This window comes from Oncorhynchus mykiss, chromosome 21, assembly GCF_013265735.2.
Source record: "Oncorhynchus mykiss isolate Arlee chromosome 21, USDA_OmykA_1.1, whole genome shotgun sequence".
Lineage (NCBI taxonomy): Eukaryota > Metazoa > Chordata > Actinopteri > Salmoniformes > Salmonidae > Oncorhynchus > Oncorhynchus mykiss.
In genome coordinates this window covers 19753801-19762411 of record NC_048585.1, presented here as the reverse complement: position 1 = coordinate 19762411, position 8611 = coordinate 19753801, and the positions used below count along the sequence as shown (strand labels likewise).

At 40.7% G+C, this 8611-nt stretch overlaps 1 long non-coding RNA gene across 3 annotated transcripts; it reads right to left on the bottom strand.

Annotated features, from left to right (window-relative positions):
* Positions 1-1118: 1118 nt before the first annotated feature.
* Positions 1119-6503, bottom strand: LOC110499934. 3 transcript variants are annotated; one of them, XR_002470045.2, is made up of 7 exons: positions 6055-6503; positions 5782-5851; positions 5096-5656; positions 4802-4910; positions 3934-4055; positions 3553-3805; positions 1119-2866 (listed from the first exon to the last, which is right to left on the bottom strand). It is a non-coding gene; the product is annotated as an uncharacterized LOC110499934 (long non-coding RNA). The 3 variants fall into 3 exon arrangements; XR_005038550.1 differs by having other exon boundaries at positions 4802-5656; XR_005038551.1 differs by having other exon boundaries at positions 4802-5656; positions 6269-6503.
* Positions 6504-8611: the final 2108 nt, after the last annotated feature.

The window sequence follows — 8611 nt, the reverse complement described above, 5'->3', positions numbered from 1 at the left end:
ATGACTGGGAATACAGATATGCATCTGTTGGTCACAGATACCTTAAAAAGAAGTAGGGGCGTAGATCAGAAAACCAGTCAGTATCTGGTGTGACCACCATTTGCCTCATTTGACACATCTCCTTTGCACAAAGTTGTGCAAGGAGCTGATTGTGACCTGTGGAATGTTGTCCCACTCCTCTTCAATGGCGGTGTGATGTTTCTGTATATTGGAACACGGTATCGTATTTAATCCAGAGTATTCCAAACATGCTCAATGGATGACATTTCTGGTGAGCATGCAGGCCATGGAAAAACAGGGACATTTGTGTACAGATCCTTGTGTTGTGTGACAAAACATTTTAGAGTGGCCATTTTGTGTCTCCAGCACAAGGTGCACCTGTATAATGATCACGCTGTTTAATCAGCTTTTTGATATGTCACACCTATCACTTGATTTAGTGTATCATGCAGCCCTCAGGTTCATTATAAATCCAAATCATCTAACACATCATTGTGATCTCTACAGCACTGTTGGCTGGAACATTGGTATACACTGACTTATAAGGCCATATTGGGTAAAATGACATTTAATCTGTTTTTTTTAGTCAGGTCGGTAAATAAATATCAATTACGGTCCCATTCTCATTTGCTTCTAACAGTACCAAAAATTAGAACAGGTCATGGTAGAAATAGTTTGAGTTACTTAGCACCGTGGTCCTGGAATTCTCTCCTGAACATTTTAAAACTTGATGATCTAGTTTCATTGGTGGAGTTTAAACACTTGATCAATGATTATATCATAGAAGAGTGTCATTGTTTTTAGGCCAGCTGTTTTTAGTCACGAATAGTTTTTAATGTAAAATGTTTTTGTTGTATTGTATGTGTGTTTATAGTTGTGTTTAATGATGTGTTAGTTTATGTAAGTTGTTTTGTCTGAAACGTTGTTCCCCCTGCTGCTATTGGACCAGGTCTCTCTTAGAAAAGAGATGTTATCTCACTGAGAAAAAACGGTATAAATAAATGGATTTTTTTTTATTAAAGGTGGATGGATTATCTTTTTAAAAGAGAAATGCTCACTAACAGAGATGTAACCACATTTGTGCACCAAATTTCAGAGAAATAAGCTTTTGTGGATATTGAAGATTTCTGGGATCTTTTATTTCAGCTCATGAAACCAACACTTGTTGCATTTATATTTTTGTTCATTGTACATTACCTATAATACAATGAGCTCAAGGAGAAATACAAACACCTAACACGAGTGTAAAAGAAAATCACTTCAGTCTGACAAATGAGTTTATGTCTTACGAGTTTTCAAACATATTCTCATGTTGCTCATCCGAGTAAATCCTTTCCTACACATAAAGTTTTTATTAAGTGTATGACAGATAATAAATGTAGCATCATGTACATAATATACATACACATGCTGTAGTATTAGTTAATTTACTAATTAGAGTCACCACAGACAATTAATGAGTGATTTTTATTACAATCAGACCTGGGTTCAAATATGCATTTCAATATCTGGTATTTCAAATACATTTTTCAGTGTATTTGAGCATTTTCAAAAACAAAACAAGTACTTCTATTTGAATGGCTATTTGTAAAAAAAAACAGTAAGAGTATTTTTAAACACTTATTTTAAATACTATTTTCAAATACCTGGGTAAAATGCATGGGAGTGTATTTGAGTCAGTGTATTTTAGTATTTTCAAATACATTAAAATATTCAACTACTTGTCTTCTGAAATAAAATATATCTGAATACTTACTTGGACAATGTAGGGGAAAGTTGAGGTATTTGAAATAGTATTTGAACCCAGGTCTGAACCTCAGTGTCATTGTGAAGTCTGTGCCCAAAGTTCCTGAACAACCGATCACCTTTCCAAGGGGAAAATAACAGAATGGCTACTTAGTCAGTGTGAAAACCTTCTCAGGGCGATGTACACTACCTATAATGCAATTTCATATTTTTCTTGCTTTTGGCTTTGAGCTCAAGGAGAAACACTACAATAGCGTACAAATTCCATTAGTCTTACAAAGATCCAATTACATTTTTTTATGAGTTTTCAAATGTATTCTCATGTTGCTCAACTGACTAAATCCTTTCCCACACGTGGCAGCAATGGTGCTTCTCCTCGGTATGAATAAACATGTGTCTTTTAAGGCCACCAGTTTCCGCAAAGCCCTTTGAACACAGGGAGCAGGTGAACGGGCGCTCATTTGAGTGCCATCGCTTATGCGACGTGAGAGCGCATGACCTGCTGAAAGCCTTTCCACACGGTTTACAGCGGTAAGGTCGTTCCCCTGTGTGAAAACGCATGTGCACTAAGAGTTCCCCGGAAACAAAGAAAGCCTTCCCGCATACGCTACACAGGTATGGTCTCTCTCCTTTGTGCATCCGGAGGTGTCTAACTAATGTGTGCTTTTGATTAAACTTCTTCCCACAGACTGAGCAGGAGTAAGGCCGCTCTCCGGTGTGGGTGCGTATGTGTATTTTGAGGACAGCTGCACTAGTGTAACTCTTACCACAGTGCTGGCAAATAGGCCTGTGCATCGGTTCTACTTCGTGACTTTTCTTGTGCAGTTGTAGATATCTCTCCGATTTGAATCTCTTCTCACACTGGTTGCAACAGAACGGGTGCACCCTGGTGTGAACACTTTGGTGTCGTTTCAGGTCAGATGTTCAGGTGTTCTTATTCATTCTCTTGGCTGAGGAGCTCTTGGCTGAGGAGCTCTTGGCAGTTTGACTGGATGGCAGTGAGTTCTCAGGCTCCTGCTGTCCTCTGTTAGATGTTCCTTCCTGATGTGCTGCTGAAGGTTCACCAAGGTTCACCACTGGGGGCAGGAGAAGACCTCGGAGGGCATGCCACTAGCCAGTTCTGTAGGCAGAAAGTAGACATACAATAATTCAGACACTTATACATATCCTTCTATGACCCAGTTCCTGGAGTTCTTGGTACCATGATCCGCGTTACAAAACATATGCGAAGGGCAAACAAAGCCTGACCCAAATGAATCTGGGACCTGCCCGAGTGGCGGGTCCAAGATCTTGGACCAGAACAGCATGTACAGCATGTACAGCATTGTGATGCAGCAAATGCGAATCACTTGGACATTTCTGCCAGTTGTAAATGAGCTAGCACGCTGCAGTCATGCTGAATGTGCCCGATTTAGGGAGAGCTATATTGTTCACCCAGCCAGACATTTTTTTAAAGTACATTAGCTTATTATTTAGCTATTATCCGCTATCGGTGGCAGCCATTGTTGGACACAGCCTTCAGTGTGGTGCTCTCAAAAGCACAAAAATGTCCTTCTCCAAAACAATAGACATAGCCACTCTATATTTGAAGGTTTAATAAGTAGGAACTGATACTCTAATTCATTATCATAAGTGTAAAATCGGACAGTGGTGTGAAGCAATTCCTGATTTTTCACCTGAATGTCAAGGAGCGTTAAAACCGCAAATAATATCTTTAATGTAATGTAACAAGTCAGGCTTTCAGAAAACCACTTAAAAATACATGGTGGAAATGGACTATCATTATGAATCTCTGAATCTCCTTACCATCCAAGTCCTCTGGTTCACTCAGATGGGAAGTCCAGTTTGCATCATCCTCATCCTTCAATCCTCTCTCAGGGTCTTCATTTCTTTCACTTCCATCATCCTACAAGTTCTTTTCAAAATGCAACTCTCCTCCTTCCTCACTGTTGATCTTCCACCCCTCTGTGCTCCCTTTCATGCCTTCATGTCCATCGAGACTTGACTTCAGGCCATGAATTTGAGGAATTGACAATGTGGACAAGATGTTGTCTGCGACCTGGTTGGAGAATTCATTGGGAGGAAGGGAGAGAGAATATTCATCTTAGGAAATGGAAAAATGCAACTCAACTTATTTACAGAAGAGCACACAGATAACATGGTTGATATCCTCTTCATAAGACTCACTTTTTGCTCAAGTGACCCAGATGTCTATGATGCTGCAGCAGTGTCTTCAGGTGCTCGGGGTCAGAGACAGAATGCCAGAACTCCTCCAGGTCAGAGGGGGCAAGGCTGAGACAAGATGCTGTCTGAAAGGAGAAAAGGAACATTAGAAAGGTTTCTGCAGCACTCTCTCACAGAACATTCATCATATTAGGTGGGTGTTTTTTTTATTCTTGCCATGCGTAAGCTGTAAAACAAAGGCTTATACATGCTTCCACTACATGTGTGCCTTGCTTACTTCTGAAAGTTTGTTTTCACAAAGGCTTTTACAGCATTACTTACTATCCAGCATCAACTTAATTTTGTTCTATAATATTTCATCCCATAATCATAGAGCACCTCATGGATTGTATATTTGAGTCATTTAGCAGACGCTCTTATCCAGAGTGACATACAGTTAGTGGAGGGGGTGTAGTTGGGATGCCAGGACAGAGAAGAGCTTTGACTGGGCAGAGCGGGAGCTGCCCACCCATAGGGGTGCGAGGGCCAAGAAACCAGAGGTGGCAGAACAGAGTGCTTGGGTTAGGGTGTAGGGTTTCAGCATAGCCTGAAGGTAAGGAGGTTTAGCTCCCTTTGCTGCTTCGTAGGCAAGCACCATGGTCTTCAATCAAAGAAGCACTCCTCTCCTGTGTCTTTACATTAATCACAAAGGATTCAACTTTACTTGACAAAAAGGACAGTCATGAACAAGAAACTCTGTTCCCAAAGACTGGATCTTATACAGTGCCATTACTAAAACAATGACACACCTAAGCGTATGATACTGAAGAAATAACATGACAAGCCTGACCATCTCTAAAGATTTCATGCTATTAAGATATTGAGCCTGTACCTCTGAGGTCTGGTACAGGCAGCAGCTCCTCCAATCAGGAGAGAAACTCCCAACACCAGTATCTGCAGTGCTGTGTCATACCGAGGGTGTAACATATTGGGAACCCCACCTGAGAGTGAAAAATAAAAACATGCGTAGTTGAAACCAACACATTGCTGGATTTTTCATTTTGTATGGCCTTTCATCAGTTACAGTAAAACAAGCAACATTTCACTACTGAGTTTTACATTGCTGGAACATGCTGTCCTATTGACTCTGAAAGCGACAACTATGATTCATTAGGGTATTTCCAACCTGGAAGAAGTGCTTCTTCTGAGAAGGGTCTTTGAGCAGGGTTTTGACCGGCTCCACGAAGTTAGACTCTGAAGACTCCAACTAATTTCTACTCTGTGACTGGGCATGTAAAATGAATGATACAGCATCCAGACTACTTTAGACACCGAAAGTTACATACATCCTCATGCACAGCATGTACTGAAGACATTGGATGTTGGAAGTTGGAAGTTGGATGGTCTGGGGGTCCGGTGGGTTTTCATTACGAAACAACTCTAAAACCATCTGAAAGTAGATTTTATGAGAATAATAGTTATTGGACTAAGATCATTTCTGAACACCCATGCCTCCATTCCTTCTCCACCCTCCCACTTCTCACTCTTGCTCTCAGTCCCAGGATGAGTTGGGTCCTCTGCCTGGAGCTCAGCAGCTCTGGAATCATCTCTGTCACCAAAGTCACAAACTCCTCCAGCTTCCCATACTGCATCACATTACGCTCTTGAGCCACTTGCCACATGAAAGCTGACATCAGTCGTAGAGGTGGAACCAGGAGACGGAAAGATGATAAAGGGAACAGTGGACCTACAGTAAAATAAAAAAGGAGCCAGTATGGAAACATAAGGATTGTGTCTGTAGCCAACTACACAATACCTGTAGCCAACTACACAATACCTGTAGCCAACTACAAACCACTAATATTGGTTTACCTGTCTGGTCTGAAAACAAGGGAGTCTGATCCAGGTTGTCATCAGGACTCTCAACTCTGTCTGCTGAAATCTATGGAAACCAACAAAACAAGAGGCAGTAATTGCACATCTTTAAAAGATTAACAGTAAGGCTAGCCTGTTGCAAACAAAACAGTACGTTCTCATTTTATGACTAAATTAATCATTGTCATTGTCATATGTTCTGAATAAAGCCGATTGCGATAAACAGTTGACTTAATTTTTCAAAAAGAAAATGTTACATTAATCTCGTACTGATGTATGTTGGTACTGATGATGCTGGCGTTGATATTGCACTCATTTGAACCGCGAACCCAGTGCCAAGAATAGTGGTTTCTTCAGTCGAACTATTAGATAATCTTCTTTGATAATACCGATAATTACCGGCCTATAAGTCTATGGTATTACACACATAACTAGTCATGATAGCAGTAGCTAGCTGGCTGGCAACTAGGTAACGTAAACTCACCCCATTCCGTATAAATGTGCACAACCGCGACATTCAAACGAAGCTACAAAGAAAACGAATGGGAATGTATGTAGCGACTTTAAAATCGGGGGTGTGAACTAGGTTTCTATTCAAGCGTTGATCGACATGGTAATGGCTCTATAGTATTGGAGAAAAGATGAAAAAACGGACCCTCCGTTACATCTAGACGTAAAGCTACTATTTATGTCTTACAATCTCTCTCCACTAGATGTAGCACTTCTATCATCCTTTAAAAATAAGAAATGGACAGTGACGGGGATACCTAGTCATTTTTTGCGTCATCATTCTCAAAGCCGCTGTTTACTTCTTAGATCACTTTAGCACCGCCCTAAAAACCCGATTCAAATTCGACACAAACCTTCAAATAGGTATGTAATGACACATTATCTAAACTATTTATAGAGTTTTATTTACATTATAGAGGCGATAAGGTGGACAGATCGAGTGAAAAAAGCAATTTTCCCACACTACATCTGTCCTTATCACTATCACGCATTTAGTTTCGCTTCCCCACCCGCCATTTTTAAAAAGACCCGATGGGGCTCATTGCCTGCTTGAATTATGCAATAACGGGCAGCGTTTAGGTCATGTGATAGATTATGTTGGAAAGGGGAGAAATTGTTCTTTACAATGGTATTGACATTACAGTTGATCTGGAATTATTACGTTTTTGGGGGCTAAAATAAGGGCAATTGTACGGACCAAGGCGATGTACGAGTTTACGTTAAGTTACTGTAAAGACACATGTTCTGTATCTTCGCTAGCTCGCTACCTAGGGAAAGTTTGGGTTGGTTTGCCGATGTTTTATAAAAATGTTGAGCCAACTCAGGCTTCCAGGCCTCGGTACACCCTCTGGCATATCCTTAGACTTTATCAGTGCTAAGTGCTATCAGTGCTCTCACATGACGGTCCATCGCAAGTCTCCATTTCTTCCTGCAAGTATCTGGATCGGAGTTGAAATATGTAGTAATTTCGCGCGAACTGTGTTCCGAGAGTCTCTTTGTCGAAATGTACAAGTGTGTATGCTCTTTGACAGCGATTACGAGACGTTCTTCGAACGATTCAGCAATTTTCCCAAAATTCACAAGCTGGTTAGCTATCTAGCTAGATAAGAAGCAAAATAACCGAACATTCACGGTCATCGTCTATATATGACATTTTAGGCCAAAAACGTTCATTTCCGGTTTAACAGCGGTTGGCATGCAATATGTTACATTAACGGCCAGAACTGGACTATAATATAAATTAATTATACTTTACTACAAAATTGAAAAAAATAAATATATATATACAGTCCCAGTCAAAAGTTTGGACAAACCTACTCATTCAAGGGTTTTTCTTAATTTTTTACAATTTTCTACATTGTCGAAATAATAGTGAAGACATCAAAACTATGAAATAACACATATGGAATCACATAGTAACCAAACAAGTGTTAAACAAATATCAAAATATGTTATTTTTTATTCTTGATTCTTCTTTGCCTTGATGACAGCTTTACACACTTTTGGCATTCTCTCAACCAGCATTACCTGGAATGCTTTTCCAATGGTCTTGAAGGAGTTCCCACATATGCTGAGCACTTGTTGGCTGCTTTTCATTCAATCTGCGGTCCAACTCATCCCAAACCATCTCAATTGGGTTGTTTGGGTGATTGTGGAGGCCAGGTCATCTGATGCAACACTATCACTCTCCTTCGTGTTTTAACAGCCTTTACAAAGCCTGGATGTGTGTTTTGTGTCTTTGTCCCGTTGAAAAACAAATGATAGTCCCACTAAGCGCAAACCAGGTGGGATGGCGTATCGCTGCAGAATGTGGTGGTAGTCATGCTGGTTAAGTGCGCCTTGAATTTGAAATAAATCACAGACTGTGTCACCAGCAAAGCACCCCCACAACATCACACTTCCTCCATGCTTCACAGTGGGAACCACACATCCAGAGATCATCCGTTCACCTACTCTGCATCTCACAAAGACATGGCGGTTGGAAGCAAAAATCTCAAAGTTGCACTCATCAGACCAAAAGACAGATTTCCACCAGTCTAATGTCCATTGCCTGTGTTTCTTGGCCGAAGCAAGTCTCTTCTTATTATTATTGGTGTCCTTTAGTAGTGGTTTCTTTGCAGCAAACTGACCACGAAGACCTGATTCACACAGTCTCCTCTGAACAGTTGATGTTGAGATGCGTCTGTTGCTCGAACTCTGTGAAGCATTTATTTGGGCTGCAATCTGAGGTGCAGTGAATAATGAACCTATCCTCTGCAGCAGGGGTAACTCTGGGTCTTCCTTTCCTGTGGTGGTCCTCATGAGAGCCAGTTTCATC